The sequence below is a fragment of the Argiope bruennichi genome, chromosome 8 (genome assembly GCF_947563725.1).
Source record: "Argiope bruennichi chromosome 8, qqArgBrue1.1, whole genome shotgun sequence".
NCBI lineage: Eukaryota > Metazoa > Arthropoda > Arachnida > Araneae > Araneidae > Argiope > Argiope bruennichi.
This window is the reverse complement of record NC_079158.1, coordinates 30,615,528-30,636,368: the sequence shown is the minus strand read 5'-3', so window position 1 is coordinate 30,636,368 and position 20,841 is coordinate 30,615,528. Positions and strand designations below refer to the sequence as shown.

Below are 20,841 nucleotides of genomic sequence, written 5' to 3'. Positions count from 1 at the left end.
GGAAATGATTAAACTGCAATAAATATTTTATTTTTTTACTGAAACGAAGCATTTTTTAAAAATATGAGTACTTTATTTACCAACAAATTTTAATTTTCCGATTTATGAGTGGATGAGATAAATGTATCAAATAGAATGAGTCAATTATAATTAGCATAAACAACTTTAAATGATGTCTGTAACATCATTAAAATTGGTTTAACTTGTTTTAATGAGACTTAGTTCCGTTTGGTACGAGTATATTTAGTTAAAAAAAACTTTTAATAATTAGCTAAATTATTTAGATTTGATAAAGATTTATGACAAAGCCATGTTAAAAAAATCAAAACCCACTGAGTTATATAATTATTTATTTTCTTAAATATAAATATTTACTTCCTTGAACAATAGATGGAAAAGAAATTAGCACACAGATATTGTTTACAGTCACTTTCGTACCTTTACTCTTCGTTTAGAAGAGTGAATTACGTTTCTTGAAAGATAAATAAGGTTGTGTTACTCATTTTAACAAACAAAGTTACCTCCCTTATGAAATGAAGCAATTTATTTGTTTTAAGTACCATCTACCGCCATTGTTATTCACAAAGAACTTATCTACAATAAAAAGTAAGCAACAGTAAGGTTACAGTTAAAATAAAAGTAATGATTTACTGATCATGTGCCATCATTAGTCAAAATGGTTCTGCTTAATTTCGTAGGTGTGTCTTTTTTTGCTTTTAATGTACCTGGCATTGGATTATACTGAGTGAATAATATCTTTGGAACGAAAGTTATCAAGATAAACTCCTTTTCTTTAATATAGGTATTAAAAAAATTTGGTTTATGGGTTAAACATTTAATAATACTTCTTGTATGTACTCGCAGCAAGTGTAGTTTAATTCATTCTAGTTGTTTGAAAACTTTTCCTAACGACTGATAACGATTAAGTTTTAATAGCCGCATCGGTGGATACAGTGAATGACCTAAAGTCGTAGTTTCGTAACGGTAATCAAAGTTTATTTAAGCTTAATTGTTGCACCGATTGTAATGGTGGGATGAGGAAATATCTCCTTATATCTTTGCTTTAAAGTTTGCGTAGGGAAACTTAAAATGTAGAGCATACTTTATTTAATCTTTTTAAATTAAATACTTTGTACATTTTTAGAAACTATTATTGTGCAAAGAAATTTTCTTTTATTTAAAACAGAATTATTAACATGGATACATCTTTGAAGAAAGTTTGAAATTGGATATTGTCAAAATATGAAGTAATAATCTGAAAAGAATTTAATAGATGTGTCCTATATTCACAGAAAAATAAATCAAAATAAACTTCAAATGGCAAACATAAATCAAAGTAATGTGTTAAAAAAAGACTTACTTGTGCATTAAAAACCGGTGGTTCATCGAATCTCATACCACCGAAAACAGAAATATCTTGTTTAAAATGGTTAGTGGAATCATTTCATGGTCCCATGATACCTGCCTAATGTTTCTAGAGTTGGATTGATATCTGGATTTGCTGTATCAGGTACAGGTTGATACTGATACTGTATGCACCTGACTTTGTACCTGGTACAGGTTGAAATTGACACAAAGTTGAATTCGACAAATTTGTACCTGACACAAAGTCAGATACAAATTGATACTGATACTGGTCTGTATCTGATATAATCAATAACCGATTCCTTCCCCTTTGGAATGGAACCGAGTACTTCACCGGTATCGATTCTTGCAATTTCATCGAGATTGGTAGGTATACTGGCACAAATTGGGATTCCATTTCTTCAGAGTAGGAATTGATGACGATGTGCTGATATCCTTGGTTTGGATAATGATTTATGGGTGGGTGAGAAAAGGAAATGAATGACTACGTTGATATATAATCGGCGGAGAAGAAGACAAGGATTTTTCAGTGGTATGCTCACCGCTACATAAAAGTATGGATGTGCATAAAAAATACATATTTTTAAAAACTAATAACATTTGCTAATATCGTCGCAGAGATAGAACGGTAAAATAGACTATATTAATGCGATACTTTGAATTAAATTGATATAGTATCACTCGATCGAAAGCGAATGTGGTCAAAGAGGCTGTCAGTCAAGGCCAAAAACTGATGGTGAGTGCCTAATACTCTTAGTACAGCTGATTTTTTGGGGGGAGGGGGGTCACTGTTTCAAAGTATTACTTGATGCAGTATCATCTAATATTAGCGTAAGACGAAGTTTAGCTTCGATGACCTTTAGGTGCCAGATGCTGGAGGATTCTTGTTATAATATATTGCATGGTTTGAAATAATGATTGAAAAATTTGAAATTTATGGAATAAAAGGAGTTAAATTAAGAAACAAATAATGTGAAGTTTGAAATACAACCGCCGTTTAAAATTTTGCTTTTGATATACGGTTACGTTATGCAAAAAAGTATAAAGGATGAAGAATCCTCGGAACTTTCTCGCATGCTCTTTAATAAGGATATTAATCCCCTCCTTGATAAAATCTTCGACAAAACCAAGGACATCACGAGTGCTCGGATTTTTATTTTTACACATGAGAATTGTGTGCTTCATAATATAATAAGAAAAACCAGAACTTCCGTATTGACTGCATGCCGTAAGCGAACAATAATTATAAAAGATTGAGCTTTGGCATGAATCTAGATATTTTTACGGAATCTAATGTACGGTCATTGGTAATTAATCATTGATACAAATATTAGAAAATCGAATATGTATTTCCGAGCTTTTTTTTCAGGTCGATTGAAACCAAAGTGTGAAATATAATTACAATTGTAGTCTTAAGATCATATACCAAGTTTCATTTATTTAAGTCGATTTCCTAGATATAGCGTTTGCAAGTATGCGAAAATACAGACAAACAAACGGCCAATCCCTAGATGGATTCTGCTTCAAATCTGATACGTTCCGTCTAGCTGTTTCGTATTGTAGATATCTTGTTCCTTTATATTCGTACAGCTGGACAGACAGACTTTCTAAAATTTGATATCGTCCAAAATTTGAAAGAAATCGATAAATTTCGAGTAAAATCCATATGCCGAATTCCATCCATCTATCTCCATCCATCTATTCCATCCATCCATTTCCATCGAAGAACCGTCGTGTAAGGGGGTCTGTTGCACGTTAAATCCGTCATGACCAAACGTCCTCCCGCTGGTGTGGTGCGGTGTGGAGAGGGGGGTGCCAGCTCAGGTGTCGTCCTCGTCATCTGACCGCGGTTCAAAATGACGAGGTCCGTCCCAAAATAGCCCTAGTGTTGCTTCAAAACGGGACGTTAATATAACTAAACTAAACTAAATATCCATCTATCTCAACATTTTTGAGATGGATGGCTGAAGTTCGTAGACGGACAGACATCAAAAAAGTATATTTCAGAATCAAGTAGGCTTGAAACGTGATATTCGTCATAATCTTCAATCGGAGTTTCTGACGATTGCAGCAGTCTCTTTGTGTATATGAGGAAATAAAAATGCAGATTCAATAGAAAATCTACCGATTATTGTTTCATTTACGAAATTTTGACTTACAAAGAAGTCTAATGAAAAACTAGAAATAGTTATGCAAATACAACTATAAAATAATAATCAAGCCCAATTCTAGGATAGTTCCAAATCCTTTTTTTTTAACAATAAAATCTTCCATATATATGGAAATTCAGAACATGGTGGAATTTACAACTCTTACTTCCATTTTTTGTATTTTTTACTTGTGTTTATGAGCTCGGTAGAATAAAACTATTGATGGTATGAAATACGTTCATATAAACGATATTTCTCTACGTATTTTAAAATTTCATATTAAAAATTAATTTTGTAAGTTTAGATTTTATAGCACTATACTGACGTTCTTTTTTTTATTATATCTACGTCCTATTTCAGTTTCAATTCTTTGTGTTGTTTGTTTTGTATTTTTATAACTTCATTTGTACCTAGTACTGTATCAACCATCGCTTTGTATCGTCTCTTGTGTTTCTGTTTATGTAGAAACTTTTATGTAGAAAAAAAGACTTCGCACCTTTTGTTTTCGTTAATCAAGAAATTCCGGTATTATGCGATGTTATTCTCAGGCTATATCATTTTATAAATGTGAATTTGTCTTCTTTAAATATGTTGAAATTACTTGAAGATAAAGGGCTAAGACTTCTTTTCTTTCTATTGGTACCCCCGGGGGGGAGCACCTCGAAATGAGGATGAGATGCTTTCGGCATGGTGGTTGGATCTCGCCACTCTGGAGGGTACACAAATAGGTGGGGGATCTGATTCCTCCCATCGATGACGGGACGTACTTCCTTCGGGAAGGGTTGTACAGTAGCCGGTGATGGCTCTTAACCGCAGTTCCCGCCAGTGTTGCTGTTGCGGCGGTCCGTTCATTCAGTTTTATGGTTTAAATACGTGTGCCTTCGTGGCGGGTCGGAGAGTCCGATGGCTGACTTTCCTTCTCCTGGTTCATCAAGATGTTTGGATTGAATCAGCCCTTCTGGATATTAGAATAGTACGAAATTTAAAATGGCAGCATTCGAAATTTACAAATGTCCATTCACCGATGAATAATGTAATAATTTTGAATGAAAAAGATGTCTCTTGAAGAAATATTTTACTTTAATGCGTTAATTTAACCAGCGGGAGTGATCTCCCAAAAATTGGCGTACAATAGTTATGAAAATAAACCTTTGGCTGGAATTTAGCATTTTTACTGAATATATCGTGTTATCCTTGGATACTTATTTGAAGATTAATCGCTGGCGCGTGGTTAATAGTATCCGCAAATCGAATTTCTGTTTTAGATGCGTTTTTCCTAATTGATTAAAACCAAAATTTTACCCAGAATTACACTGGTAGTTACAAAATCACTTATCAAATTTAAAATATTACAGACATTATGTTTTTTGAATTATTGTTTCCACGTGTTTCTGAAACTACAGACCGACAGATGGTCAACCCCGTGATGAATTTGGCTCAAAATTAAACACTTTTCTATACTATAAATATTAAATTCGTGTATCGAATTGTATCTCTCTGGTTCTTTTCGCATCGTAGTTACTGTGTTAACTCATTTTCCAATAGACTAATCGACTAACTTTCTCTGAACGGATTTTACTCGAAATTTAATAGACATATATAAATTTGGTGCAAAGACTGTGCACCAATTTTCATACATTTAGAAAAAAGCCTTTTTGAGTTATCTTTGTCACAAACAAACAGACGGACATTTTCCAAAAATGTGTTTTTCGAACTCAGGGTGGTCTAAAACATGGCGATTCGTCAAAATCTTGAATTCGAATTTTGTGATGATTACTATACTTTTTCTACATTAAGTATACGAGAAAATAAAAAGGAAGTTAAATCCATTTGCAAGCAAGTGAAAAATAAATAAAGTTTTAAGTTGACATAAGATAAAAAGTAAAGACATCTTCAATTAAAAAAAACCGTTGGTTTATATCGCAAGTACAATTTAAACATATTAAGAACAACAATGAAATTAAATATTTTCTTCCTGACACTTACCTATTCCTTCTCTGCTACCATCTTTCCTGCTTTAAGAGCAGGTCCGAGGGTGCATCAAAATATTCCATACTGTTGGTTTAAACAATAAGTTAAAATAATTTATTTGGCATTCTGTGTAGGAAGTTGCGGACTGAAAGCTCTGGTACTCTTTGAACGTTCCATCATCGCTGTCTGTACTGTTAGTGTGAGGAAATGACACTGCATTAATATGTAACTAGTAATAATTAGATGCATATTGTTGCATCACTAATAATGAATTAATTAGTAATGACTAGTAATAACTAGTAATCAGCCATTGGTGAATGTTATGGTATATCATTAAATATTTTGCTTCATTAGACATATTATTATGCTATGACGTTTGCTACAAAAATTTTGAACATACATTTATGTTTGCCGGACAGTAAAGGTATTCATTTAGGACTAGAGTTTGACTTTTAGAATAATTAGACGTTTAGAATAATTTTTTATAAAAATAGGATCAGTTGGTTTGAAAATAAATGCTAAATATTTTCTTATGATGAAGATGTTGTGTCCGCGTTACAACGGAAAGGGGATGCCGTAGCTTCTGAGGATAAAGACCCCTGAACACCCGAGGGCAGAAGTCTGACTTCTATCTCATATGAAGATGATATTCACGCACTCGCTTGCACAACACCTTTTTACAGGGGGGGGGGGGGGGCTTTCACGCACCTCAACGATAAAACGCAGGGCGAAGAATAACCATGCCCGAACTAGGACTCGAAACCGGGACGCCCAGATCATGAGGAAGACACGCTACCTCTAGGCCAGGACGCCGGCTCTAAATATTTACTCAATATATTCTTCTATTCTTGATATGTCATTGCATCCTAATTTCATGAATTTTGTTATAAACTGCTCTACTAACCGTGAAGATTTCATTAGTCATATTACACAAATGTGATTTTTACACGCTTTATGGACATCAAATTTACATCATACCGAACAATCTATTTCTTTCTTATAATAAGTAAATAAAAAAATTAAAAAAGACTTTCATCTTACCAAAAGAGGTTCTCGCTAACGATTCAAAGGATATACAAAGCATTCCATATGATTTTACCAGATCATTCCATAAACTCATCCTCCATTTTTTTTCTCTCGATAGAATATTATGCAAATTAATGAACTACAAAAAAGGCGTTTGCACAATGTTACGTTTGTATGTGATTATCGATGTTTTCTACCAAACAAAATCAACAACTTGTTTGAATACATCAGAAACCCTCCCCGCCCTGCGTCCTTCAGATAGTTTCAGTTCCATCCAGAGGGATTCGTCCCTGGGATTTTGTTTTAATTCGAAATGATAGCATCCAAGGCGTGGCAAGGACAATTCATCACTATATATACGGATGCATCGGATTGATTAAAAATAAGTCCTTTTACATTCAGAAGGAAGTGATCATCATCATGAACAAAGTGGTAAGTCAGAGTTTTTATCTGAAAATTTTCCTTCCATTTTGAATTTCTGAAATTTTAAAACTCCAGGAATAGGAATACGTTTAAGAAAAGGGCCAAAATTATGGAATTGAAAATTTTCTGTTTTTTTATTTTGTTTATGAAGAGAGCAATTAACGATTCATCAAATATAAATATTCTCAGATCATATGAAAATAAAACACATTTCTAAATTTCATTCAAAACATCATCACAAAATTTTGAAATGTTCAAACAAATCATTTCCCCGAATAAAAATGGCCTTAAAAAGGTGTTCCAAGATGTGTCATTTTTAAAATTTATTTTTTGTAAAATTGAGTAAAGAATGTTATGTGAATCACGAAGAGAAAATGATCACACAACATTCTGAGAACGACGAATTTTAATCTCTTTATTCAAAATACTAGATCCTGTCCATTTTAAAAAATATTTTAAGAATAAAAAACTGTTTACACCGTGTCTAAAAATTTGTCAAAAATAAAAATTTAAATAATTCTTTTCATAGGTGTCATAACTGTTCAATAAAATTTTTAAACTGAATTTAGTACTAGCTTATACGCTTTTATTTAACTTAACATGCTGCATGTTTGTTTCATTGATGGAATTTTGTAATAGATTTTTTTTATCTATTTTCAAATTTAATAGAATTCTGAAACTATTTGCAATTGTAGATTTCGAATAATATTGCAATATTTTAAGATATTTAGAAATTAATAGCAATCAGCTGATTAATTTCTTACAAGTATTGATTTCATGAAAAACGTCGTTTAATATAAATTAGGAAAAAATTTAATGGCATGCAATTCATTAATGAAATTAGAAACATATTAAGACTTAAAAAGTTACAAATAGTTAAAGCAATTTTTTAAAAAATGTGCCTTTAGCAATGAACAGGAGATATAATTTTTTAAATCAAATTTGAAATTCAAGCAAATTTGTATTCCAATTTTATAAGAATATTTATAAATTCTTTTTATGATCCTATATTCACCTCCGTATTTTGATAAGAGAATTATGTTCTTCAATACATAAATAAAAGAGTGTTTTAAACAAATTTTAATTTTTATTATAAAAACTATATTTATTCTAACATTAACCAACATTGAGTTGTGAGGTTTATTTTCTTCACTTACATTTTTTATATTCATTTTAAATCGTTTAATAATTAACTTACGTCATTTCTTACGAGTTATATACAGGTTAAGCGAAATTACTTATCGCATATAAATTGCAAAAGGAAAAAACATTTTTTTTAAATAACTTTTCAAAAATCATTAAAATTATTCTCTTCCAAGAAATGTTTTTGTGCAATGACAATAAAATATCTTTCATTTTCCGTAGGCTTGTCTCATTGTCCTCCTCGGCCTGGTCTGCATGGCCAGCGCCCAAGTTTTGCTGTCCGGAGGCGTCAAGGATCTTGCTGGCAACTATTACGACTTCACCACCGGTCAAGTGGCCAGTTCTGCTACAGGACGAGTCTACAACACTGGACATTTCCCTCTCCCTTATGCCCGAGCTGTGTACTGGTAAAGGTAAGGAGCTCCAGATTAAAATTTTGAAAATTTGCAATGCAATACTTTTACTTTTTTATATTTTTTTTAAAATAATATTAAATGGTCAGATTGGGGAATTATTAATTATTAATTTACATTTAAACTGAGAAAAATGGACAATTTAAACACAACCAGTCATTTCATTTTTCTTATTAGTTCAATCGAAAAGCCATGTAGAAATAACACATTATTTACTATATCTGCTGGATTTGCTACCATTCCGAAGGGGGATGCACTGGACAAAAACAGTTTCCACAGAGTTTAATAATTTAAATCAAAACATCAATTTATCACTGAGATCATATGTTGAATAGCCCAGATAAGTAACAGACTGAAAGATAACTTAAAGCTAATTAATTTCAGGAAAATGGTTAATTCATTTGTCCATATCAGAAGTTCTTAACTTGTGGTAAGAGTACCTCTAGGATACTTATACTGCGAATCTACAGAGGGTACATGAAAGTAATGACAAAAAAATACAAAACGTAAAAGACTAAAATAATGCCAAAATCTTTGAAAAAAAATTATTTTCCCAAGTTTATATGAAAAAAGAGAATCGTTCATTTGGACCCACTTATGTATTTTTCACTGGACTTCATTAGCATTAATGCCCATTGATCTACAAACTTATCCGGTTTTGCTCAGAGTTAAAATATTTTGTCTAATACTTTAATGTATTATTGTGTTTATATAACATATTTTAATACTCGTAGTCCTTTCATCATCTGAAGCGTTTTTTAGTTAAAATGAGAATAACATTTGAACTAGACGATTTTTAAAATCCTCCGATATATATATATATATATATTTCAAAATCGATTATATCAATTCAATTATTTATTAAATTTTCCAAAATTAGTAAAAATTGAAAATATTTCACGACAATGAAATTGGAATCATTAAAAAGATCAAATTTTGAATTCTAAATTCCTATAAAATAATTCCTGTGAAATAAATTGCTCCAAAATTACTGTGGAAAAAACGACAAAATCCAATTAATTTCTAATTAATTAAATATTTAATGAACATTAGTACATTGAAAATTGTCAATATTCTTTCTCTTGTCTTAAGTGATAAACGTGCAAAATTCGGCTAATTTTTTCGGCCAGTTTGGTTCAATTCGGCTAGTTTTTTAAGAGGAGATACATACATGCACATACATAGCATCCATGACTTTTTCTAATGTTAACATGAATACTTAAACGTTTTATATTTCTTCTTTTGATATTGTTCAAAAGTATGTACCTTTCTTAAAAAGAATATATATATAAATTTCAATTGCATTACAGTCATAATGCTATCTTATAGTCTAATTTTAAAAAAGTGAATTGTGATTGATTTCTGAGTAGCAGCGAAAATTCAAAACAATAAAATATTTATTACCTTTCACGAGCAAAAAACTTGTGGAAACTTGTATCTCGTTTACTGCGTATATTAGGAAAAAATATCAGAGTAACTTTCACAAGGCTCCAAGTCTGTCATCTATATTATAACTTCTTTCATATATATAGTTAATATTATATAAAAAAAATCATATTTTCGTTTATATCTAATTTTATAAAATTTAACTTTTAACTTTAATAATTGATTAGTGCGAAGTGTAATTTTCAGACTTTATCAAAAGTTGTTGTGAAAATATTTCAATTTTGCTTTATTCTTTTATCGTAGTGGTAATGCTGTTATAAATAATGAAATAAAAAATAACGTTATATAAAAAAAACCTTAAGAATGTGGTAAGTAATTAAAGTTGTTTGACTCTGAATCTAATGTAAGCTCTTAGTATCATTAATAGATATTACTTTATTTCACCAATATTGGAAAGGGATAAAAAAAATTAGGAGACCCCACCCCCGCCAAAAAAAAATTGCCAAAGGTTGCAACAGGGAAAAAAGATTTGAAAACTGCTTGTCTAATTTAAATTGCCAGTCAATACTTTGGGATAATTTTAATTGTAATTAGTTCAAATTATCTGGTAAATAACGGAAATTTTAAACTATCGATGATGTTGGTCAATAACCGTGACTGAGAGCATTAGTTTATAATTTTTCCCGGATTATAAATATAATAGTTAAAATTTCAAATAACTGACATTCTTGAAGCGTACTATAAAATAATGCTTAAATGATGTTTATAAAAAAGAAAGTCTTTATTTTTTATTTAACTTCTTAACTATTCTAACTAAGTAAAATCTTCTTACCACAAGTCAATTTTAATCATTCTTTATTACTAACTCCTGCTATTTATAGTTTTATAACAGCTTAAATGAGCGGTATAATTTAATCATTCATTTATATCAAAAAATAGACTAATCCCAAAAATTTTATAGAATATTTGAAACACGATATTTACATTGCCCGATGCAAAAGGGTTAAATCAATCTCTAAAAGAGTTGCCCACTGTGTTATAAGATGTAGCTTGTATTCTACCAAAAGTAGAGACTTAAGCATAATTCAGTGATTAGTCAGTGAGTTCATAATTCACGAAGTCTCTACAAAATTTTAGTTTGCGGGAAGATCTAAATAGAGTGATAAACTATTTTAAATGGTTCTTTTTTTGAAGAATGAAAAAGGAAACATTTATTGCTTATGAGATTAAACTCATGAAATAAATGTTGAAATATTCTGAGCTTTTAATGTTTATTTTAATATTAAGAAAAGAAGGAAAAACGGTCGGTTGACAACATACAGGAAGTTGTTTACAGCTGCGTGAAATGAAATCGCGTAAAATGTGGATTATTTCCTTTCTAATTGCAAAACTCGATTAAATATTACCATTAATTAATAGAAAAAGGAAATAGAAATAAATGCTCCAAGAAACAGGTGGGACAATTCTTTGTTTTTTTCCCCCAGCTCTTTGAGTATTTTGTCTTTTACTCTCTAGTTCATATTTATTCTTCGAAATAAATAGAACATGTAGGGTAAAAATAGATAAAAAGTTTCTGCAAAAATATAATTTCACAATACTTTAGAGAATTTCGAGTTTTATTAAGCAAAATAGGTGTTCCCTTTCTTGGTATTCGAAAGTAAATAAAAACATAAACAAGTGAAATGATATACAATTTTTCTGATTTCAAATTAATGTTAAAATTAAAAAATAATCATTGAAATATTATAAGTCCAATTGAATACTTCTGTTTATAAACGAATTTTACTTTTTGTCGTTGCCAGTTTTGTTATGGAAACTATTTCTTGCAAAATAATTCATATTACTCTGGAAAAACTTCTTCAGAATAATATAAATAATCTAAGGAATAACTTAAACTTTGTTAATTCCCTCTCATTCTTTCCTTCTTAGAAATTAGTTATTATTATTATTATTGCTCACAAAACTTATTATTAGTAAAAAATTTCTGAAACAGTTTTACTTACTTGAATAGTGTTTGAATAAAATTGATGTAGCAAAGAATGCAGAATTCTTTATAACTTTAAAATTGAGGTCAAAACCTTCTCTTTTGCAATTCTGTGGAACAAATTCTTTATATTGATCAGTTCTTTCATTCATTTTCTTCTTTACTCATTTTCTTCTTTTTATTTTCAGATTCATGGAAAGGAAACTATTCAAGCTGTCTGCAGTTTTGACTGATGATTCCTGGTGATGACGTATAGGAGATTTCAATAGTCAAATTCCGCGTTTTTACAAAAATAAAAGAAAAATCGATTTTTTCCCCTTTTTAAATATTGTTTTCTTTAAATTAAGAAATTACTTTTGTCATTAAAATTCTATTTTGTAAAAAGCAATTGTTGTTTCTGTCGTTCTTTTTATTTTCCCGTATACGAAATATACATAGAGAAAGTATTGTAATCGTAAAAAAAATTTGAATTCAAACTTTTGATGAATCTCGCATTTCGAACTTCTCCGACTCCAAAACCATATTTTTTTAATTATGTCTGTCAGTCTGTCAACATGAGAACTCAAAACCACTTTGAATTAGACATGAAATTTGGTATATGGTCTCTAGTCTAAATTTGACGATTTCTATCAAATTTTGAACAAAATCCATTCAAAGGAAGTTTGTCTGTCCGGCTGTAAGATCACATCCCAGCTATTAAAGTACCAAAAAAAAATTCAAAATATTGCTCTCTAATAGGCTTTTTCGTAAGTACTATTCGCCAAAGACATGCAGTTAATTATATATATAATTACATTTATTATCAATTGTATATATATATATATATATATATATATATATATATATATATATATATATATATATATATATATATATATATATATATATATATATATATTTGGAGTGTCCACTCCTATTGGTTTAAAACAATTATTATTGACTTGCATCGAAGTTTCAAAAGTTCACTTCGGAACTATTTCCAATCAATCAGTCGCACAACAGTTAATTGGTAAAGTACTAATTATTTTTGGAACAATTCAATCTGTAATTTTTTTCGGAAAAATCTATTTCTATTACTATTTGTTTTGGAATCGGTTCTCATTTTCACAACTGCTCAAAATTTAAGATAAAAATAAATAACAAAATAATAAAGCTGCCTAATATTGAAAAATATTCTTTTTTTATTCTAGAATTTACTGGGCAGAAATATGTTATTGCCATTTGCAAATTAAATTGTGCATTTTTCACTTTATTTCAAAATAAAAGAGAAGGTATTTTAAACATCCTTGACATATATCACGCGGGCATGGAAAGAAATTAATATTTCAGTAGAATTTGTATTTTCAGATTGGATTTTTAGTATTATAAAATTGATTTCATTCCCTTTTCAATACAACCTTAATTTATTTATAAAAAAAGTGTTTCTTGCCTCTAAAAAGGAAAATACGAATTTTTAATTAAGAATTTAAGAAACAACGTTCAATAATTCTCAAGTGTAGAGCAAAATCAAACATTCCCTTTATAGCAAAAATGCCTTTTCAGCCAACAAAATAGCATGCTTACGTTATGAAATTAGGCTTAATGATCTTTGGATTGGAAAACTAAAAGTCAGAAACGAACATCAAGGAATTTCAATTTCTCAATAACTAACAGAATTGCGTAAGGTTTTGATTTTAATTTTTTTTTTCTGAACAACACTTAGAACAAGAAATCGAATAACCTGCACGTTGATCTTAGCTATATTCATGCTCTGAGGATTAAAAATAAATTATCTTATTCCTATTCAGAACATTGTACGGGGAAAACTACATAGTGTAAAATTAAACGAAAATATAAATAGCAAATTATTGGTAGAGTTGTCGTTAAATTTAAATACGGGGATAAATATTTTACTATAATTATTGTGTGCGTGTGCCATGTATTTCCTCATACTCCGAAATAATAGACCCGAGACATAGTGTTCTTATAACTATTGGTATGTCTTTTTTACAATAAATCTTAATTAATTAAATTTTACAATAAATTTCTCTTTTTACAATCTCTGAATATTAATTATCGTGCATATACATCTTATTTTTTAATGCTTTTCTTACACGAAAAATCAATTTTTAAACAAATTAAAATAGAATAGACTTTTGCAGTTATAAAATGACTGGCTAATAAACGTTGGTGTTCATAATAATGAAGAATACGTGATATGTTTTGGCTCACATTTCGAGTATGGAATATTAATTTTAAGCAGTTTAATGGCGTTCTCATTTTTAGAGTTTGGAGTATTCTTTCCCTAATTAACAATCCACACATTCCTTTTCTTTTTCTTTTGGAAAAGGATAGAGCTTTACTTCAAATAGAGTAGCGAATCTGGATTTAACTAAAACAAAGAAAACTGCATTCTAAAACTTTTCAAGAAAAAGCCTTTTGGAATTTTTTTAGCTGTTTCTGAGAACGTACGACTCAATCTGTAAAACAATGCAGCTGATTTGTCACTTCGATATGTCATAAATGCGTTCATCATTCTAATTTTGGAATCTATGGAACATGTTTCTGGTAGAAAATGTCGTAGTGTTACAAGGCAAGATAGTGTTCAGTAGTTGTAATAATCCAAATTTTAAATATTAAACCTGTGAAATAAATTTTATTTATTTTTGCGTTTTGTAGATATTGAGTTCACTTACACTCAAACAGCCAGACGAACAGATTTCCTCTGAATGAATTTCATTCAAAATTTGATTTAAAATCCATAATTTAAATTTCATTCGTCTCACTCAAAGCGGTTTTGAATTATCATGTTCAAAATCAGACATACATATATAATTTCAAAAATATGTTTTCCGAACTCGGAAAAAATCTCAAATGCAGAGATGCGTCAAAATATCGAGTTCCTCATTTTTTGACAATTAACATATTTTCACTGTACTTCGTATATGAAAAAGTAAAAAACAGTGATAAAAATATTATATATTTATTTATATAATTTTTATTAGGAGTTATATAGAATGTTTGGCTGTTTTACCACTGGAAAAATCCTTTTCTATGTTGTCATCCATATTGGGATATAAATGGAAACACCAGAGAGTTTTCCCCCAAACTGTCTCGCATACTCTCTAATAAACTTATCGTGCTAGAGAACGCCTTTCATGGCACTGGTGTACAGTAGTTACGAAATATTAACTTTTAGCGTGACTTTAGCATTTTTAATGAATCTATTGTGTCATCCTTGGCAAGTTATTTGGCGATTAATTTCAGACATGCTTTAATAGTATCGAAAAGTCGAATTCGTGTTTTAGATACATTTTTCTCAACTGATTGAAGCAAAAATTTGACACAAAACTACACATGTAGTCACAAAATTCCATATCAGATTTGATGTATTTAAGCCATTGCGTTTTTGAATTATCGTTTTTATATGTTTCTGAAAATACAGACCGACAGACAGTGCTCCCTTATTTGGATTTAACTCAAAATTTGAAATGTGTCCATACTATAGATGTTAAATCTGTGTACCGAATTTTATCTATGTAACTCTATTTGTTTTGTAATTATCGTGTTAACTTATATTCGAAAAGTCAGACAGACGGACTTCTTTTGAATAGATATTACTCAAAGTTTGACAGGAGTCTGAAAATTTTGAGAAAAGACCATATGCCAGATTTCACCCGCCTATCTTATAGCGTTTTATAGATTCGTCAAAATCTCGAGTTCGAATTTTTGACGATTACTATACTTTATACTACTTATACAAAAAAGTAAAAAAAAAAAAAAAGAAAAAAAAAAAAAAAAAGAACGTTTTAAAATTTTTTTAAATAATCGAACAAAGTGCAACTCTCTCTAAATAAATAAATTTAATCCTTGTATTTACGAAAGAATAACTATTTCAAACCATATCTAATCTTCTATTCTTAATAAGATATCATTTTTAAGAAACTTGCCCTTCTGTCTCCATTTCAAGTTTTTCGATTGTTCTGCCTTAGTTGTGTAACTCTTTCACTTAATTATTATTGCTAGGTCACACGTTTGATATCTGATAACTGAATCACAAAATATGTTTTATAATATGAAAGAGAAAACAATTATCATTTGAAGCAAGTTCAGTAGGAAGGACACAATTACTTTGAATTATAGCTACAATTTTCAAATGTTTTCATTTTTATTCTAAGTAGAGACCGTTAACAACAAAGGTGAAGGATCATTAAATCATTTTGATAAATATATCACAATCAGAACCTTACTTTTATCTAAAAAAAAAATTGGACCTTCCTTAGTTTTCGATAAGATGTTTAAATTTTTAAAAAGCAATTACTGCTCAAAAATAAAATAGGTAATTATGCAGCTTTTAAATTGCTTTCTATCGTAAGCTATTAAGTATTAATAACTTAAGCAATGATAATAAACAGTTTTATAGATGAATTAACTTATTCGCTTCAATGGATAAAATTGATTTAAAATTAAATGCAAATCGATTACAAATATAAGATTTGCTCTTACTTGAATTATAGAATTCAGACATTTTTGTTAGTAATGAATTAAAAATATTTTCATTTGACATGAAAATCAACAAAAACCTGAAGATTTATGGCAATAATATACAGATTTTTGTTATCCTTGAAAACAAATTGGATAAAACAGGAATTTTAAATTTATGCCTAGCTAAATATCTTTTATTTATATGCTTATATCGTTTATATGCTTATATCGTGATTTTTTTAATTTTATTATATTATGCCAATCAATGACCGTCTCATGGGAGAACATTCTGTTGTTTGGATGGTTTTCTATTATCCGGCTATTAAAGCTGTTTAACCCTTTCTAGGGCCGTCGGAAGTATGCTTCCCACCAAATTTATCAATCTTTGTATGAATTTATTTAGGTTGGCATAAGTTCTGACAAATTTTTTTAGAAAGACAGAAACTTAGATGCTTTAGTTCTTTATTTTACACAAAATGGTGTGTCTTGATTGGTTACTTAATTATTAATTGACCAAATTAATTAATTAATCAAATTAAATTTATCTAATAAGCTAAATGAATCCCTTTTCTTATTCAAATTTCAAGCCTAAAAATATTTTAACATAATATGACTAGAAAAAAATGGCCCTTTAAAGGATTAAAATAGGAAATTCAAAGTTTTATTTATCTCAATGAGTTTCATTTACAGAAGAATGAAATCTTTTTTATATAAAATGTTATTGAATATTTACCAAACATGACTGATATATATAAAAAAAAGTATATAAATTTACTCTTCTTAATTTTTTTCAGTTGTACAGTTACTGACTCAAAAAATATAAAACATATTTTTTATATGTCATTTGCTGCATTTTTTCGATTGGTTGTTGTTGTTTCTTATGGCTCTTGCCATGGACAAGCCCGCTGTTACGAAGACAGCGATTTTAAGCCGGTGGGGGAGCGTCTCTTGTTTTTATAGTAGCGTCAACTAGGCCCAAGAGTACAACTTTTCTACTCATGCGCCACTCATTCGCTTGCACAAGCCCTTTTTACAGGGGGGCACATTCACACATCTCACAGATAGAACAACGGAAGAACAACCATGCCCGAACCGGGACTCGAACCCAGGACGCCCAGATCACGGGGAAGACGCGCTACCCTTATGCCTGGACGCCGGTTTTCGATTGGTTGCATATGCCTATCTTTAAAATTTAGAAACTAGCAACTAAGTTATTATTAAAGGTATTGATCAACTTTCAGACTTTAGATACATAGGAATTTTGAAAAGGAATATTTCTGAAATAAAATTAGGATTTAAATCAAAAAAGATTTTCCCATGAAATTCAATATTCGCATTGCACTGTACTAATGAATAATACTCGAAGAATCAAACTGAATTTTCCTTTCTGAAATTCATTTTCATGAAGCATTCTCTCTTTTCCCATCTCTGAGCTGAACACATTTTGTTGCTCAGATTGCTTTATTTATTTAGCCCTATATCTTTTTAAAGAAGAAAAAATTACTATCTACTTTTGGAAAATCTATCATCTTTAAGATAACTTAATAGAAAAATGAAGAATAATCATGCGTTTTTTTACAAATTAATATTTCAAGTTGCATTTTCAGCTTATAATCTAACAAAAAAAAATCGTACAACTTCTTATTAATGTCATCCGTAAAAAAATAATCTGTCCTCAAGATTATTTGAAAATTCCGATCAAAGTGATAAGACAGCAATTAAAGAAATTGAAACTTATGATTCACGAATTCCAAAAAATTTAAGAAGAGCATGATGTTTCATCTGTATTTGGCTTACTAACAACTTGCCTCAAAACTATATCAACAATATTCAGTGAAATGAAACTCCAGGTAATTCTATAATGTTAATAATAAACCTTATTTCTAATTTTTTTCTTTATATTTTATACTTAATATGTTTGTTTATATTATGCACTCATATAAATTTTAAGACTCTTCCATTTTTGCTACGTAATTGTATTGTAAAATCCCTTTTTCCAATCAGTAGCAATGTTCGGATCTTAAGAACATTTGAATTCCCTTACATCTAGTCAATGAAAAATCAATCTAGTTAAATTGATAGTTTTGTTATGAACAGTTAAATGTCCCCGAAAATGACCCTAATAAATATGCAATTAATTTTGAAAAAGTAATCTATATTCTATGCGATAAAACTCTGCAATAAATAAAACTAAAATTATTTGATTTCATGAATAAATGTGTAATTTCATTCAGTTGGGGATGGTTGAAGTTGCATTAATTTGTCTGATAATTCAAGTCCCATATAATGCAATTTCCTATTACGCAGGACGTATCTACCACCATAATAAACGCGAATAATGTCATATGAATTTCTTAACAAAATTAGTTTTTGATAAGATGTTACTGGATTAAAATTTGTGACGAGAAATAAAGTTCAGAATCATAAAATAATTTAAATCAAATTCCATAATTACTTCAATTTCGCAAAGTCATTTTACTCTAGAGTCAATCCATAGGTAAAAATAAGGAAATATAATTTACCTATGGGATCCTAAGTTTTCTTTTACTTTTTTAATTCTTTGAATTTTTTTGTTCGTGAGTTCTTCAGACCACTTAATTGTCATTCAAAGAACGTTTTCTTTAAATCAGCTATTAGTATGTGTACCGTAATACTTATTACCTTCCTTATGGCCAATGCAAATCACATAAAAATATTATGTGGTTTCCCCGACATAGCAATTAATAACAAAAACATTGTAGGGAGCTTGCAATTTATTGCCATCTTGTTGTAATATTGTTGTAAGAATTCCTTCAATGTCACCTTCTCAAAAAGTTTTAAGTCTAGGGAAAAGATAAATGCTTGTTTTTATTAGGATAACGTTTTGTCCAATATTATTACTATCATGTAGACTTTATAGCTTTATTAAACTGATCATCTAGATAACCCAATGTAATGTATAAATAATTGCTTGTTGATAACAAAATAGGATCACATAAAGCTGAAACATTCTATTCTATTTTATATAACGTAATGTTTACATCTTTTTTCCTCAGATTCAGAAATAATGTAATCCATTATAATAGTTTATAAAATCTATTTATTAATTATTATAAAGAGATAAGACACAATTATAAAAACTTCAATTTAACTAATTTATCTAACAAAAATAAAACTATCAGTGTTTATTGATGCAAGCAATAAAGTGAACTTTATTATCCTATATGGCGTCCATTAAATTAAATCTTTGAATAATAAAAATGTTTTAAAAAGTAATCAATCAAATGAACAAATGAAATATTAATAGCATGGTAAGTAATTTTTATATGAGTTTTTGTTTAAATAAAGGCTATCATAATTAATCTCTTATTATTCTATAATGAAAAATTCTATTATAACGCGATGAATAATTGGATAGTTCGCAAACGATAAATTTATCGTACATTTAAAATAAATTCCACACTTTTATAGATGTTGAGTTTATATTTAGAAAAACAAATGTGTATAAGTTTATATGAAAAGTGAAGCAGGCGATATAAAGAAAGTAACATTCGTCGAAGAATGTGCGTCACTATTAAATTAAAGACACGTCACTGAACCTGCATAAATTCATCTGATAGTGTTTTCCCCATTCTATTAAACGTTGTGCTAGAGCTTAATTTATATTTGTTGATAAAAGCAAGTAATTAGATAAATATTATAACTGTTTAATAGTTGAAAGTTGCATTGTCACTCTTTTATATTTATTATAAAATTTTGAAAAATATAATAATTGTGCAATTCAAAAAGGATTGTATGATACAAGCCTACTTTATTTAAAATCATAAATAGATGTCCCATATTCGTATTAAATTATTCAGCATTTTATTAAGTCATAGAAAACTATTCATTGATAATTTGCTATTTTTTCATTCTAGTTTAAATAACTGGAAGCAGTTATGTAATTGAAAACCATTTCTCAAATACACATTATAAAATATCAATCACTTGGAAGGAGTCTATCAAAATACGAAAAACTATAATTTAACAGGAAAAGCATTTCACATACAATAATTAAACCTATTTCCAATAGAATAATAAAGGCTTGGCTGCACTGAAAAACTGTTCTGTTTAGTCATGTGACATTATGTTTCGTTGAAACAGACAGAAATAGAATGATTTGAAGTTTTCCATGTTACACCAGCGGGAATGGTGACCTTGAAACTTTCTCGTGTATTTCTTAATATCGATTTTATCCCCTATCCTCAACCCCTCAAATAAAAATTGTGGAGCTTAAGAAAGGCCTTGAATGCTACAAGTGCTCAGTTTCTTATATTTAGAATTCCACATATGAATGTATTTTTTTTATTAGTATAATGAAGAGAATCTAGTATTGATTTTTGACGGCTTTTTCTTTGAACTGATTTTAACACAGAGTGGCGATTTTAGAAACAAGAATTCATACGGAAGCTCTTTTACCTAAGCCGTTACATTTTGTAATTATCACATTTACATGCAGACTGACAGATGGTCAACCATTTGACAGATTTAGTTCAAA

At 29.4% G+C, this 20,841-nt stretch overlaps 2 long non-coding RNA genes across 3 annotated transcripts in view; one reads left to right on the top strand and one right to left on the bottom strand.

The window, feature by feature from the left end:
- The window catches only part of LOC129980888 (uncharacterized), a 53,816-nt gene that overhangs the window by 24,681 nt on the left and 8,294 nt on the right, over nt 1-20,841 (bottom strand). The gene's annotated exons all lie outside the window — the stretch shown is intronic.
- LOC129980887 (uncharacterized) lies at nt 6,792-12,249 on the top strand. Its single transcript, XR_008785273.1, has 3 exons — nt 6,792-6,944; nt 8,301-8,491; nt 12,050-12,249. It is a non-coding gene; the product is annotated as an uncharacterized LOC129980887 (long non-coding RNA).